General features: G+C 43.1%; 1 protein-coding gene and 1 pseudogene across 1 annotated transcript in view; both read right to left on the minus strand.

Annotated features, from left to right (window-relative positions):
- The window catches only part of LOC141409347 (uncharacterized), a 7,016-nt pseudogene extending 4,531 nt beyond the window's left edge, over positions 1–2,485 (minus strand).
- The window catches only part of LOC141407307 (myomegalin-like), a 22,849-nt gene extending 11,243 nt beyond the window's left edge, over positions 1–11,606 (minus strand). Inside the window, exon 1 of the mRNA XM_073997757.1 lies at positions 11,475–11,606. The gene's annotated coding sequence lies outside the window, so the exon portion shown is untranslated. The remainder of the gene's footprint in view (positions 1–11,474) is intronic.
- Between the last annotated feature and the right edge of the window lie 420 nt (positions 11,607–12,026).

A 12,026-nucleotide genomic window follows, 5' to 3' on the forward strand; every position in this document is an offset into this window, starting at 1 on the left:
TTTTTCCTCCCTTTCTCCCCACTCTGCTACAGGAGAAAAGATGAGGTTCGTCTCTCAAGGATCCGGTCCTTCCCGCTGAACAAAGCTACTGGGAAGTTTCCTCGCCAGGGTTCCCGCCTCTACCGACTTCCTTGCTCTCCTCCTTGCAGTTCCCCCTTAGATCCACCCCATGCCCCGCTCCCGCCCTGGTGCCCCAAGCACCCACTCAAAAACAGCGCAGCTGAGCCCCTGCAGCTCCACCTGGCAGAAGGTTTACTGGAGGCCTCGCCCGTTGTCCGCCCCACGGGATGCCAGGAAATCAATCGGAATAAACGCTTTTTAAAAAGAACTTACTTCCCCTTCGTGACCAGCCTGGGCAACACGGCGAAATCCTGTCTCTATAAAAAATACAAAAATTAGCCCGTCGTGTGGCTCACGCCTGTAGTCCCAGCTCCTTGGGGGGCTAAGGCAAGAAAATCGCTCTGTCCCAGGAGGTCAAGGTTGCAGTGAGCCGTGTTTGAACCTCTGCACTCCAGCCTGGGCGACCAAATCAGACCCTGTCTCACAAACAGAACAAAACAAAACTTCCCCATGGAAAAACAGTTCCTGATTTCTATTTTCAGAGCTCTTCAAAGGACTAAAAACTAAAGGCGACGATGGATTAATTCAAGTCCTAGTCGTGCGCCCTGGTGAGTGCCAGACCCTGTTTCTCGCGAAGGGACCCACAAGAGACCCTCACCACCATCCCTGCCCCGGTGGAGCCCCCGTGCGGGACACAGGATCCGCAGACGGCAGCGGAAGCTCCGCAGCAGCCTCAAAAGCGACTGGCCAGGGTGGGCACAGGCTCCCTCAGTAGATGAAGGCGGCGCAAAGAGGCATCCCGGGAGTCCACCGGGCGTCCTGCTTCCCTTGGGTCCCCGAGGCGGCCGCTCGGGCTCGGGTCGCGGACCGGGGCGTTTCCGGGGCTTCTGAAGCAGGCGAGGGGCAGGGCGGGCGAAGGCCATACGGCTGTCCTTCGTGCTCTAGAATGTCCCAACGCGCGCGTGTCCAACACCACAATTCACCGCTCTAATCTCTCCAGTTTTCCAAGGACCTGGAATTTACACAGTCATCCTGCCGGGAGGGCCCTGAAGATTGAGGGGTTGGGGAGTTTGGTGAGTGCACCCTTCCTATAGCGCCCAGAAGAAGGCACGGAACGTGTTTCTGTGGCGCAATTCGTCAGAGCCTTCTGCTGTTAACGGTAAAGGTTGGTGGTTCGAGTCGGGCCCTGGGCTTTTATTTTAACCTGTTTCTGTTGATTGGACAACCGACTCCTGATTGATCACAAGACACACGTGTCCCCACTTCCTATCCACCTTAAGTCTGAGGCTTAGCAAGGGCCACCGCACGTCATACCTGTCAAACTCAGGAATCCCATAGACCTTAGAAAGGATCTCGCTTGTGGTGTGGTAAAAATCTTCCTTGCTCCCATGGCTTGGGTCAGTAAGGTAGACATTTTGTGCTTCAAGTTTTTCATGTTTAATAATAGGAGGCCTATTACAGCAGTATCCTATCCCCAGGATGTGCCTGGGTTTACTGATTGCTCTATCAGTAATGTGACCAGTGGAATCAGTCATCCTCATGGTGATCCTCGCCATTGTTCGTCAAAACAGCCTTTCTTCCTCAGTTTGTGCATGATTTATTTAACCCTTTTCAAAATGTTTTTGAGGTGAGGTGCGTTTCACGGTTTTAGGATTACAAATGATGCTACAATCACCATCATTCTTGTACACATATCTTCGGTCACTCATGCAGATATTTCTATAGTGTAGAGAACAAGATGTGCCATTTTTACATTATAGAATTTATTTAATGCTTCTAATTTGAGTACATTCTGCAAATTAATCTTTCATGGGAGAGGTACCAAATCATATTCCAATTTGTTTCCCAATTCCGTCAATGTCTCTTTTGTCATTTACTTGCCGGCACAACAAACTTTCTACACATTGATGTATGATATTCCAGTCTTGGTCACCCAGACTGAAGTGCAGTGGTGCAAACATGGCTCACTGCAGCCTGGACCTCCTGAGGCAGAGCGATTTTCTTGCCTCAGCGCCCCAAGGAGTTGGGACTATAGGTGTGCACCACACGATGGGCTATTTTTTGTATTTTTTGTAGAGATGGGATTTTGCCGTGTTGCCCAGGCTGGTCACGAGGGGAGAGGCACCCTCCTGGCTTAACCGAGGGGTCATACAACAGAAGGACATGGTGGACATCACACACAGATACTCTGTGACATAGGATGAACTGCTAAACTTCTAAGATATTTTAAAGTCCTGCAACATCCGTGGTTGTTTTCTGTGATGACCAAGTCACACTGGTCAGGAGAAGATGCACCACAGTGACCTCTTGGAAAGATTTCTGTCAAATTCCCTTATACAAGGGGAGCAAAATCACAAAGGTCCCAGGCGATTTTTTCTTCTCCCCTTTCCTCTTTTCTTCATAAATCTTGGTTTTGCTTTTATTTGCCAAAACCAATCTAATGCCCATTCTCCCTCCTATACAATGGTAAATTAGCATGCAGATAGCTGTCCCTGTATTATTATTTGATAGATTTTTTTCAGGGGCTATGTCCATAACAATTAGCCTATCTGAGAAACATCACTGGAGCCAACAGAACCCTTCACCCTACAGGCATCTTGTGAAGGCCTGAACCCTCAGAGCTATTAGCTCCTGTTCCCTTGGTTCTTCTAATGAATATCATGAATAGAAATTGAGCTCTTTGGCTTTTACCCACTAAGTATGGCTATAGTACAGGTCTCTCTCTCCCTCTATGTCTTCTCTCTCTCTCTTACTGTTTCTTTCTCATTTTTGCACTATTATTTTCTGCCATCAGTGGCACCAGTGTGGGTTTCTGGTTTTGATGTTATGGAGTGAACTTCTGGTGACAATCTCTGTTAGGTGGTGGTTGACAAGGATCGATTCCCTGATTGGCAGTACGTGATAGCTAATCTAGTCTGCGAGTCTTTCTTGATTGTCCATTATCCTAAAGATTCTGGTCTTTCCTGACATTTGAGACTGCAGCAATGAGAAGTTTTTCATATTTTGTCTTTCTGATGTTTGGTAAAAGTCTTATGGACACAGTAGTTATCAATATCTGAAAGAATGGCATCTCTATAATAAGGATGATCTTAATACACAATGTGCCACACCCCATTTCATAGGACTCTTGGCTCCAGGAAAGTGCTATACCTAAATGGATCTTGGCACAGGAAGGAAACTAAATTCCTAGCATGGAGGGGCGGCTTTCTTTGATGGGCATATTCAGATTTTTCATAGCTGAAAAATATCAAATTAATCTCCTCTAAGGATTGTGTAAATTACAGTACAGGAAGGAGAAAAAAGACAATTATTACATCCCAAAGAAGCAACTGAGTCAGCAACATGAGCACTTCTGATAATTATACAAATCAAGACCTCATAATTTCCTGTAATTTAAGCAAGTCCAGCCCTTAGTAAAAATGGTAGAAAAGCAATGACCTGTAACAGTTGTCAGAATGAAAAATGGAGCCACTTATGCCAAATCCTAACAAAATTGAATCAGGAGATCACAAAGGAGGAGTGCTCACACACACGTGCCCATGACAAAAAACTATCACAAGAACTCTCTGAAAACCACAACTTTGCACAAAGGCCACCACAACCTTACTCAAAGAATCTCTCTGCAAGGACATCTGCCCAGCAACTGCCTATTCAGCCTCGGATTGATGCCGCCCTTGTGATTATTCCTTGTGGCCAAGGATAATGGTTTCTAAACAACTATGTGACCTTCCTCATTTCGGCTGTGAAAGGTTCCCCTTCTCAGCCTGCCCGGATGCGCCTATGGGTCCTCATACCGTAGTGCAGTGCGTGGATCCCGAATTGAAATCCTCTGTTTATTCCCAAACATTCATTTCTTTGGAGAACCACCCTCTCTTGGTTGTTATTTTAGGTTGGCAACTTCATCCTCTGGAAAAGAGAATAACCTGTTAGACTTAAAATTGTATCACAGAATTACTGAGATTTTTGGCAGTGAGGGCTCTCCAGGTATCTAAGGGTACCTAATGATTCCTTTTGTTTCCCTCACTGATAAGCATCACTGATAGAGACCACTGCCTCTGTTTCCACTTTAAAGGATGTTACTTATGACATGCTTTAGAATGCCTGGTACTTTAATGGATTTTTTTCATGTATAAATGCACAGTATTTTCTAACTTTGTCTTCCTCTGAATAGTATAGACAAATTAAGTATCTGATCAATATAAAGGAGGTACTGCCCCCATAGTCTTATTATTATTATATGATTATTATTAATTTTCAGAGACAGAGTCGCTATTCCTCACCCAGGCTGGAGTGCAATGGCATGATCCAGCTCACTGCTGCCTTGAATCCCTGGGCTCAAGTGCTCCTCCTGCTCCAGCCTCCTGAGTAGCTGGGACTGCAGGCACATGCCACCACGCCTGCCTAATGTTTTTATTTTTCATAGTTACAGGGACTCACCGTGTTGCCCAGGCTGGCCCAATTAGCTTAAGAACAGTAATAATCATGTGTTTAAATTTACAATAAGAAAACTAAGACTTTTTATGAAAAAAACTCACATTTTTCTACATATGCTTTAAATGTGATGTTTCTCTGAGGGAAAAATCCTGCTGCTGAGTTTCCCAAGAGGAAAAACAAGCTGCAGATCAGCGTAGACAGAGACCAGGTTGGGGTGATCCGCCCCTCTGCGGCCTGCCAGGGGCAGAGGGAAATTAATCTTCAGAGAGACAGAACATGACTCAGTCCTTTCATAATTTTTCACACAAAGACCCATCATTCAACCACAATATTCTAGGCATATAAAGTAGCAGAGGCAAGAGAAAACAAACCCAAAACAGGAAACAATAGGTTTCTCACAGATGACGGATATATCGAGGTTATCAGATAGTAACATTAAAATATGATTTAGATGTTCAAAAAAATGGAAGAGATGGTAAAATTTTTCACCGGAAAATAATAATCTATTTTGAAATAAAATGGAAATCATAGAAATAAAATATGGTCATGGTAGAAATAACATAGAGATATAATAAATACTTATAATTGGAAAGAAAATCTATTAAAGTTAGTAATAAAATGCAATAGTTATTATTTTAAAAAGTCAATAGATTGGTGTAATGGCAGTTTGGATCCGTGTGAAGAGGGATTACTAGCCTGATAAGTAACCGGAGACTTTCTAGACAAGCATAGAGAGCTAGCAGGAAGGAAAACTAAGAAACGAGTGCATATATATATATGAGAATATATATATGTGAGTTATGTCATAAACACTTAACATAATACGTCACTAAAGTCCTGGAAGCTGGAGGAGACAGAAAATGGGACAGAAGCAATACTGAAAGGAAGTAGTTCTTACCTATGGACAATTATGAGAAACAAACCCAACGAGGCATCAAGCCACATGTGCAAGAGGAGCTATGAACTCCAAGCAGCATAAGGACAAACAAAGCACACCCAGGCATGTCATCAGGACACTGCTGAATGCCCAAGGCACATGGGAAAACCAGAGCAGTGCCCAGAGGGGAAATTCCTATTGTGTCCAAAGGTCAGGTGCTAAATTCACAGCAGTGAAAAAGTAAGACACCACAGAGTTCTAAAATACTATCATTTTCAACTGACTGCTGGCCCCTAACCCAAGACTACAGATCTTTCAAGTGGAGGTGAAGTGCAGATCTTTCTGGAGAAGCAGCACATGCTAACTAAGGGAAACGCAAAAATGTGAAATGATCCCCGGGGAATGTGGAAAGAGAATGAAGGAACACAGAGCAATGCGTAGGTTAAATGCGTCGCTCAGTCAAATAGTACATTTTACTAATCCAACTATCATAGTGATATCCATGTGACTTAAAATATATGTTGCCATAAAATTAATGACAGTAACTTGAAAATCACAAGGAAGGTAAATGGAATTAAGATGTTCCAACTTCTAGCATTGTGTAGGAAGAGTAAAAAGTTCTAATTTACTCCAAACTTTATTGTACAGATTTTACAGTATGTATAAAAGTAAAAAATATATCTCAGGGTAAAATCAATACTAAAAGAAGTATTTATTTTAAGATTTCAGCAGTTTAAAAATAATTAACATTATTTTTATATTAAAAATGTAAATGTAAAAAGTGTACCGTGAAATTTAATAAATGTATAGACCATTTTAAGTATCAACCAGACCAAGCTATAGTACATTTCCATCAACCCAGGAAGTTTTCCATCAAAATATCTCAAAGAGGGAACCACTGTTGAGTCCTGATGCTTCCTGTAAATGGAATTACACAGGAATATCAGACAGGTACATTAAAATAAATTTGTTTTTGACATTCAAAAGATATTTTATAGACATCTTTTGCTAAGCATGGTGTTTGGAGGGTTTTACCCATGTTACTGTGTTTTTTCATGTTTTCCCTGCTTTTTAAAAAAATTTTTGTTTTGCTCGTTTTTGTTTGCTGTGCATGAGGTCATTTTATGACTATGTAACAGTAGATATTAAATTTTTCTGTTGATGAGGACTTGTGTTGTACCCAGTTTTTCCCTAGTATAAAAATAAGGTTTCTATGAGCATTTCTTGTAGAAGTCTTGTTGGATGTATGTGTTCATTTTTCATGGGTAATGAATGAAAGTCAATTTGCTTTCCTATAGGGTAGACTTAACTCTGTAAGAAACTGCCAAATATTAGAAAAGGTGTTGTGCTAAACTGCAGTCCAACCAATGTCACACAGCAATATCATACACACTCTGAATGAGGAAGAAGGAGAGGCAATGACTTTCAAAATCAGGTTTTCTATGTTTCCCTTCATTTTCTTGCAAGCATTTAATGACATTTTTGAAGGTGGCTATGGGGACACCAAGTGTTATCACCAGCCTTTTCAAGTCTTGCCACAGAGCCATGGAGAGATACCCCAGGGAAGCCCAGCCAAGTGTCAGGCTTATAAACACCAGGCGGGAATAGATGCCTATGAAATGAGAAGGGTCAAGTGACCCTCCTGTCATGTCTGTGCCTCTCTTTGTAGCTGCCTTGACACCAAAAATGATCACTCCACTTATTTTGCCAAAGATAAAGCCAGACATTAGTTAAAGTACAGAAAACGGATTTTATTCACTAACTACTGACAGTAGAGAATCTGGCTGAGCTGTGTTCCCATTTGTGCAGAGGTGATGGCATTATAGGGGGAGAGGGAGGAGAGAGAGAGGGCAGGGGGCAAGGCACAAGTGAAACATTACAAAAGGTTGCTCAGTGTAAACTTCTGCCTCATCAGGCCAGCTGTGTCTGCCAGCTGGCAATATTAGAAGATGGGATTCTAACCTCCCACAGAAACTGGAAGACAGACGCTCAGTCCTTCCTGAGAACTACAGCTCAAAGGAGTAAGACTTTCAGATCCTAGGGAAAGACACACTGGAGTCCCTAGGAGATACACACACATCTCAAAGGGATGCAGGAAGGATTCCCTTCTTAGTAAGTGCCATAAGAAAGGGAGATCCCGAATCTACCATCATCAGCAGGTATTGGCTAGAACTAAAGTAAGGTCCCCTGGCAGCCTCAAGCTTTCTGGGGTAGGCATTGTCACGGGAGCCTACAGTCATCCTCCAGACAAAGCCTTGTGTCCGAGAAGCCATGATAGTCTGGTCGTCTCTTAGCCCAGAGATTTAGACTGAGTCCTTGTGTGCTGAGTTTGGTTCTTCTCACTTTCCATCCCCCCATTACATGGCTTAGATTTTAGTTGACTCTGTTAGATGCAGAAGGCCACGGGCCATTTTCAGTGGCTTTCAGGCAGCCCAGGCATATCTATTGAGACTTGAATGAAAATAAAGAAAACCATGAGATTGAGAGTGGGCCCCACAATAGGTATCCATTACCCATATTCAAGGAGATGGACACGAATATTTCCAGGCTTTATCAAAATGGAAAGTGGCTTATGGAGTCAGGATGAAACTCAAACTTATATTAGCACTTCATATAGCTTATTGATATATTTTTTACATAAAAGCCATGACAAAAATGACAATCCACAAGTGGCAATGGTATGTAAGAGTTGGGGAGAGACTCCATAAGGTCAAAATTAACCTCACTTTATTTATTTATTTTTATTTTTTTGAAATGGAGTTTCACTCCTGTTGCCCAGGCTGGAGTGCAATGGTGGGATCTTGGCTCACTGCAACCTCCACCTCCCGGTTCAAGCAATTCTCCTGCCTCAACCTCCCGAGTAGCTGGGATTACAGGTGCGCACCACCATGCCCAACTAATTTTTTGTATTTTTGGTAGAAATGGGGTTTCACCATGTTATCCAGGCTGGTCTCAAACTACTGAGCTCAGGTGATCTGCCCACCTCGGCCTCCCAAAGTGTAGGTTTACAGGGGTGAGCCACCGTGCCTGGGCAACCTTACTTTCAATGAAACTCTCACATGTTGCTACTATAAGAGAAAGGAAGACAATGTTATGCTGGAATACATTAATTGTCGTGGGATAAACAGGCAGGACATGATGCTAAATTTATTAGTCACTTTTATTGAGAGTATTTGTGAAGATTAATTTTTCTGTCAGTTTGAATGGTCCATGGGGTACCCAGATATTTGGTTAAACAATATTTCTCACTGTGTTTCTGAGAGTGTTTCTGGATGAGATTGACATTTGAATTGGTAAACTGCGTAAAGCGGATTGCTCTCCCCAGTGTGAGTGGGCCTCATCCAACCCACAGAAGGCTTGAATAGAATGAAAGGCTAGAAAGAAGTCTTTCTGCTCCACTGTCTTTGAGCCGGGACATCAGTCTTCTGCCTTGGGCCTCCGACTTGGTAGAGAACTACATTAGACTCTCCTGGGTCTAGAGCTTACTCAGTGTAGACCTTGGACTTCTCTGCTTCCATAATCACATGAGCCAATGTAAACCCCTCTCTCTCTCTCTCTGTCTGTGTGTGTGTGTGTGTGTGTGTGTGTGTGTGTGTGTGTATCCTGCTTGTTTTCTTTCTCTGGAGAACTCAGACTAATGTAGTAATATGTGCCACTCGCCAGTCTTTGTCTCTATGCTTTTAAAAGGTATAAAATAAATAAGTAAACAAAACCCTGGAGGGTTCTCAAAGAAGAACAGCAAAGGAAGTGAATTCTGACAGGTTTTGCACTGAGGACATTCAGGTGTGAGGAAAACATGAAAACCACTATGCTAGGGAAAGCAAATGCTATTGAGAATGTCTCACAAACACAACTTACATGTCAGGAGGTAGGGTTGGCCCTCAGGGTGGGCACATTTTACTTTAATTGCACTTTCAGTGGAACTTAAGATGAATCTAGGACTTTCATGATGGATGTATCTATATCTGCGTGTGTGTATACATACACATAGAGGGAGTGTGTGTGTATATATATTACATATAGTTATGTATATTATATTATATATAGTATATATATTATATATACACACACAGAGAGAGAGAGAGAGAGAGAGAGTCTTGCCATCTTATTCAGGCTGGTCTCTAACTCTGGGCCTCAATCAATCGTCCCACCTCCCCCACCCAAAGTGCTCAGATTACAGGCATGTAATCACCCAGCCTCACCCAGCCCATTTTCATATTTTTAATTTAGTTCAACTATTGTGGAAGACAGTATGGCAATTTCTCAAGGATCTAGAATCAGAAATACCATTTGACCCAGCAATCCCATTACTGGGTGTATACCCAAAGGATTATAAATCATTCTACTATAAAGACACATGCACACATGCACTATTCACAATAGCAAAGACTTGGAACCAACCCAAAGGCCCATCAATGATAGACTGGATAAAGAAAACGTGGCACATATACAGCATGAAATACTATGCAGCCAGAAAAAAGAAAGAATTCATGTCCTTCGAAGGGACATGGATGAAGCTGGAAACCATCATTCTCAGCAAACTAACAGGAATAAAAAACCAAACACTGCAGGTTGTCACTCATAAGTGGAAGTTGAAAAATTAGAACACATGGACACAAGGAGGGGAACATCACACACTGGGGCCTGTAGCAGGGTGGGGGGCAAAGGGAAGGATAGCATTAGGAGAAATACCTAATGTAGATGACGGGTTGATGGGTGCAGCAAACCACCATGGCATGTGTATACCTATGTAACAAACCTGGACGTTCTGCACATGTATCCCAGAACTTAAAGTATAATAAAAGTTTTTAAAATTTAAATACACATTCCAAAAATTATATAGCAAGTACAGGAAGCCTCCTTTATGCCAGTTTTACAAAAACAGAAAAGATGATATGACAAGGCATCAAAGTGGCAACATATTAAAGTAGTGAGAGAGAGAAAAAAAGTTATTCTGGAATTCTAAGCCACAATGAAAAATCTTCCAAAAATGTGACTGAAATAAGGACATTTAAAGACATACAAAAAATGAGGCCAGGTGCGGTGGCTCACGCGTGTATCCCAGCACTTTGGGAAGCCGAGGCGGGCGGATCACTTGAGGTCAGGGAGTTGGAGACCAGCCTGGCCAACATGGCAAAACTTTGTCTCTACTAAAAATACAAAAATTAGCCAGGCGTGGTGGCACATGCCTGTAATCCCAGCTACTCGGGAGGCTGAGGCATGAGAATCACTTGTATCCAGGAGATGGAAGTTGCAGTGAGCCCAGATCATGCCACCGTACTCCAGCCTGGATGACAGAGTGAGACTCCATCTTAAAAAAATACAAATAAAAATAAAGACATACAAATAAATGAAAGCATTCACCGACCCACACTACAACAAACGTTAAAGGAGTACTCCAGGCCTAAGGATAAGGATATCAGACGGAAATCTGAACCTACACAAAGAAATGGAGACGCCTGGAAATCGCTATGTATGTACTTAGATGTTGGGGTTTAGAACACGTCTAAAATCAAAATACATGACAACACTAGCATAAAGGCCAGAAGAGGAGGTATAATGTCACTTGAGGGCAAACTGGTAAATATGTATTCTAGAAACCTTAAAGCTATCACTGATATAATAAAATAAAGAATTATAGCTAATAAGCCAAAAAAGGAAAGAAAATGGAATGATATAAAAAACCATGTAATCACTATGCTGGAACAACTGCTCTCCAGGCCTCTACCCTATAAAATACACCAGTGGCCAATGAGAAATGTACAACAATGACGACCGCAGCATTGTTTGTAATCATAAAGTAATGGAAACAACATAATTTCAAAGATACATGAAAAGGGTTTTATTTATTAAACAAACACAACAATTGAACAAACAAACAATGGAAGCAAGTCCTTTTGCCAAAAGGAACACAGAGGGTCATGATAATGCTACTGCTCCAAGGATTTCAGGTGTCCCAGACGCCTAGTTTTCAGTCTAATTTTTCTGGAAGATTTTATTCTTGGGGAGCTACAGATTCTCTCGTTTCGGGCTCCTTCAGGTTCCATCTCCATTTTCCCCTCAATTCCTCCCCATTCTGCTACAAAAAAAAAGCAATTCTCACCTCCGGAAGATCCCGCCTGTGCTTCCCCACGAGCCTTTCAGGAGATCTGCATGTCTGTTCCACCGCTCCCCGGCTTCTTTCCCTGCTTTTGCTTTTCCTTTCCCCCGCTCCCGCCCTCCCACCCCACCACCCACCACCGCCCGACCACCGCCCAGCTAAGATTCTCTATTTATTCTCCACCGCGTAGAAGGTGCACTGGAGGCCCCGCCCGTTGCCCGCCCCGCAAGGTACCGAGAAATCAACCTGAATAAACGCTTTGTAAAAAGAACTTCCCCATGGAAAAATCTCTCATGATTTCCATTCTCAAGCCTCTTCAAAGGACTAAAAGATAAAGGCGACGATGGAGTCATTCAACAAGTCCTAATCATGCGCCCTGGTGAGTGCCAGACCCTGCTCCCCGCGAGGGGGATCCACGAGCCACCCTCACCCCCATCCCTGCCCTGGTGGAGCCCCCGTGCGGAACACAGGATCGGAAGATGGCAGCGGCAGCTCCGCAGCGGCCCCGAAAGCGACTGGGCCGGGTGGGCACAGGCTCCCTCACTGGGTGAGGGC

Source organism: Macaca fascicularis, chromosome 1 (genome assembly GCF_037993035.2).
Source record: "Macaca fascicularis isolate 582-1 chromosome 1, T2T-MFA8v1.1".
Classification (NCBI taxonomy): Eukaryota; Metazoa; Chordata; class Mammalia; order Primates; family Cercopithecidae; genus Macaca; species Macaca fascicularis.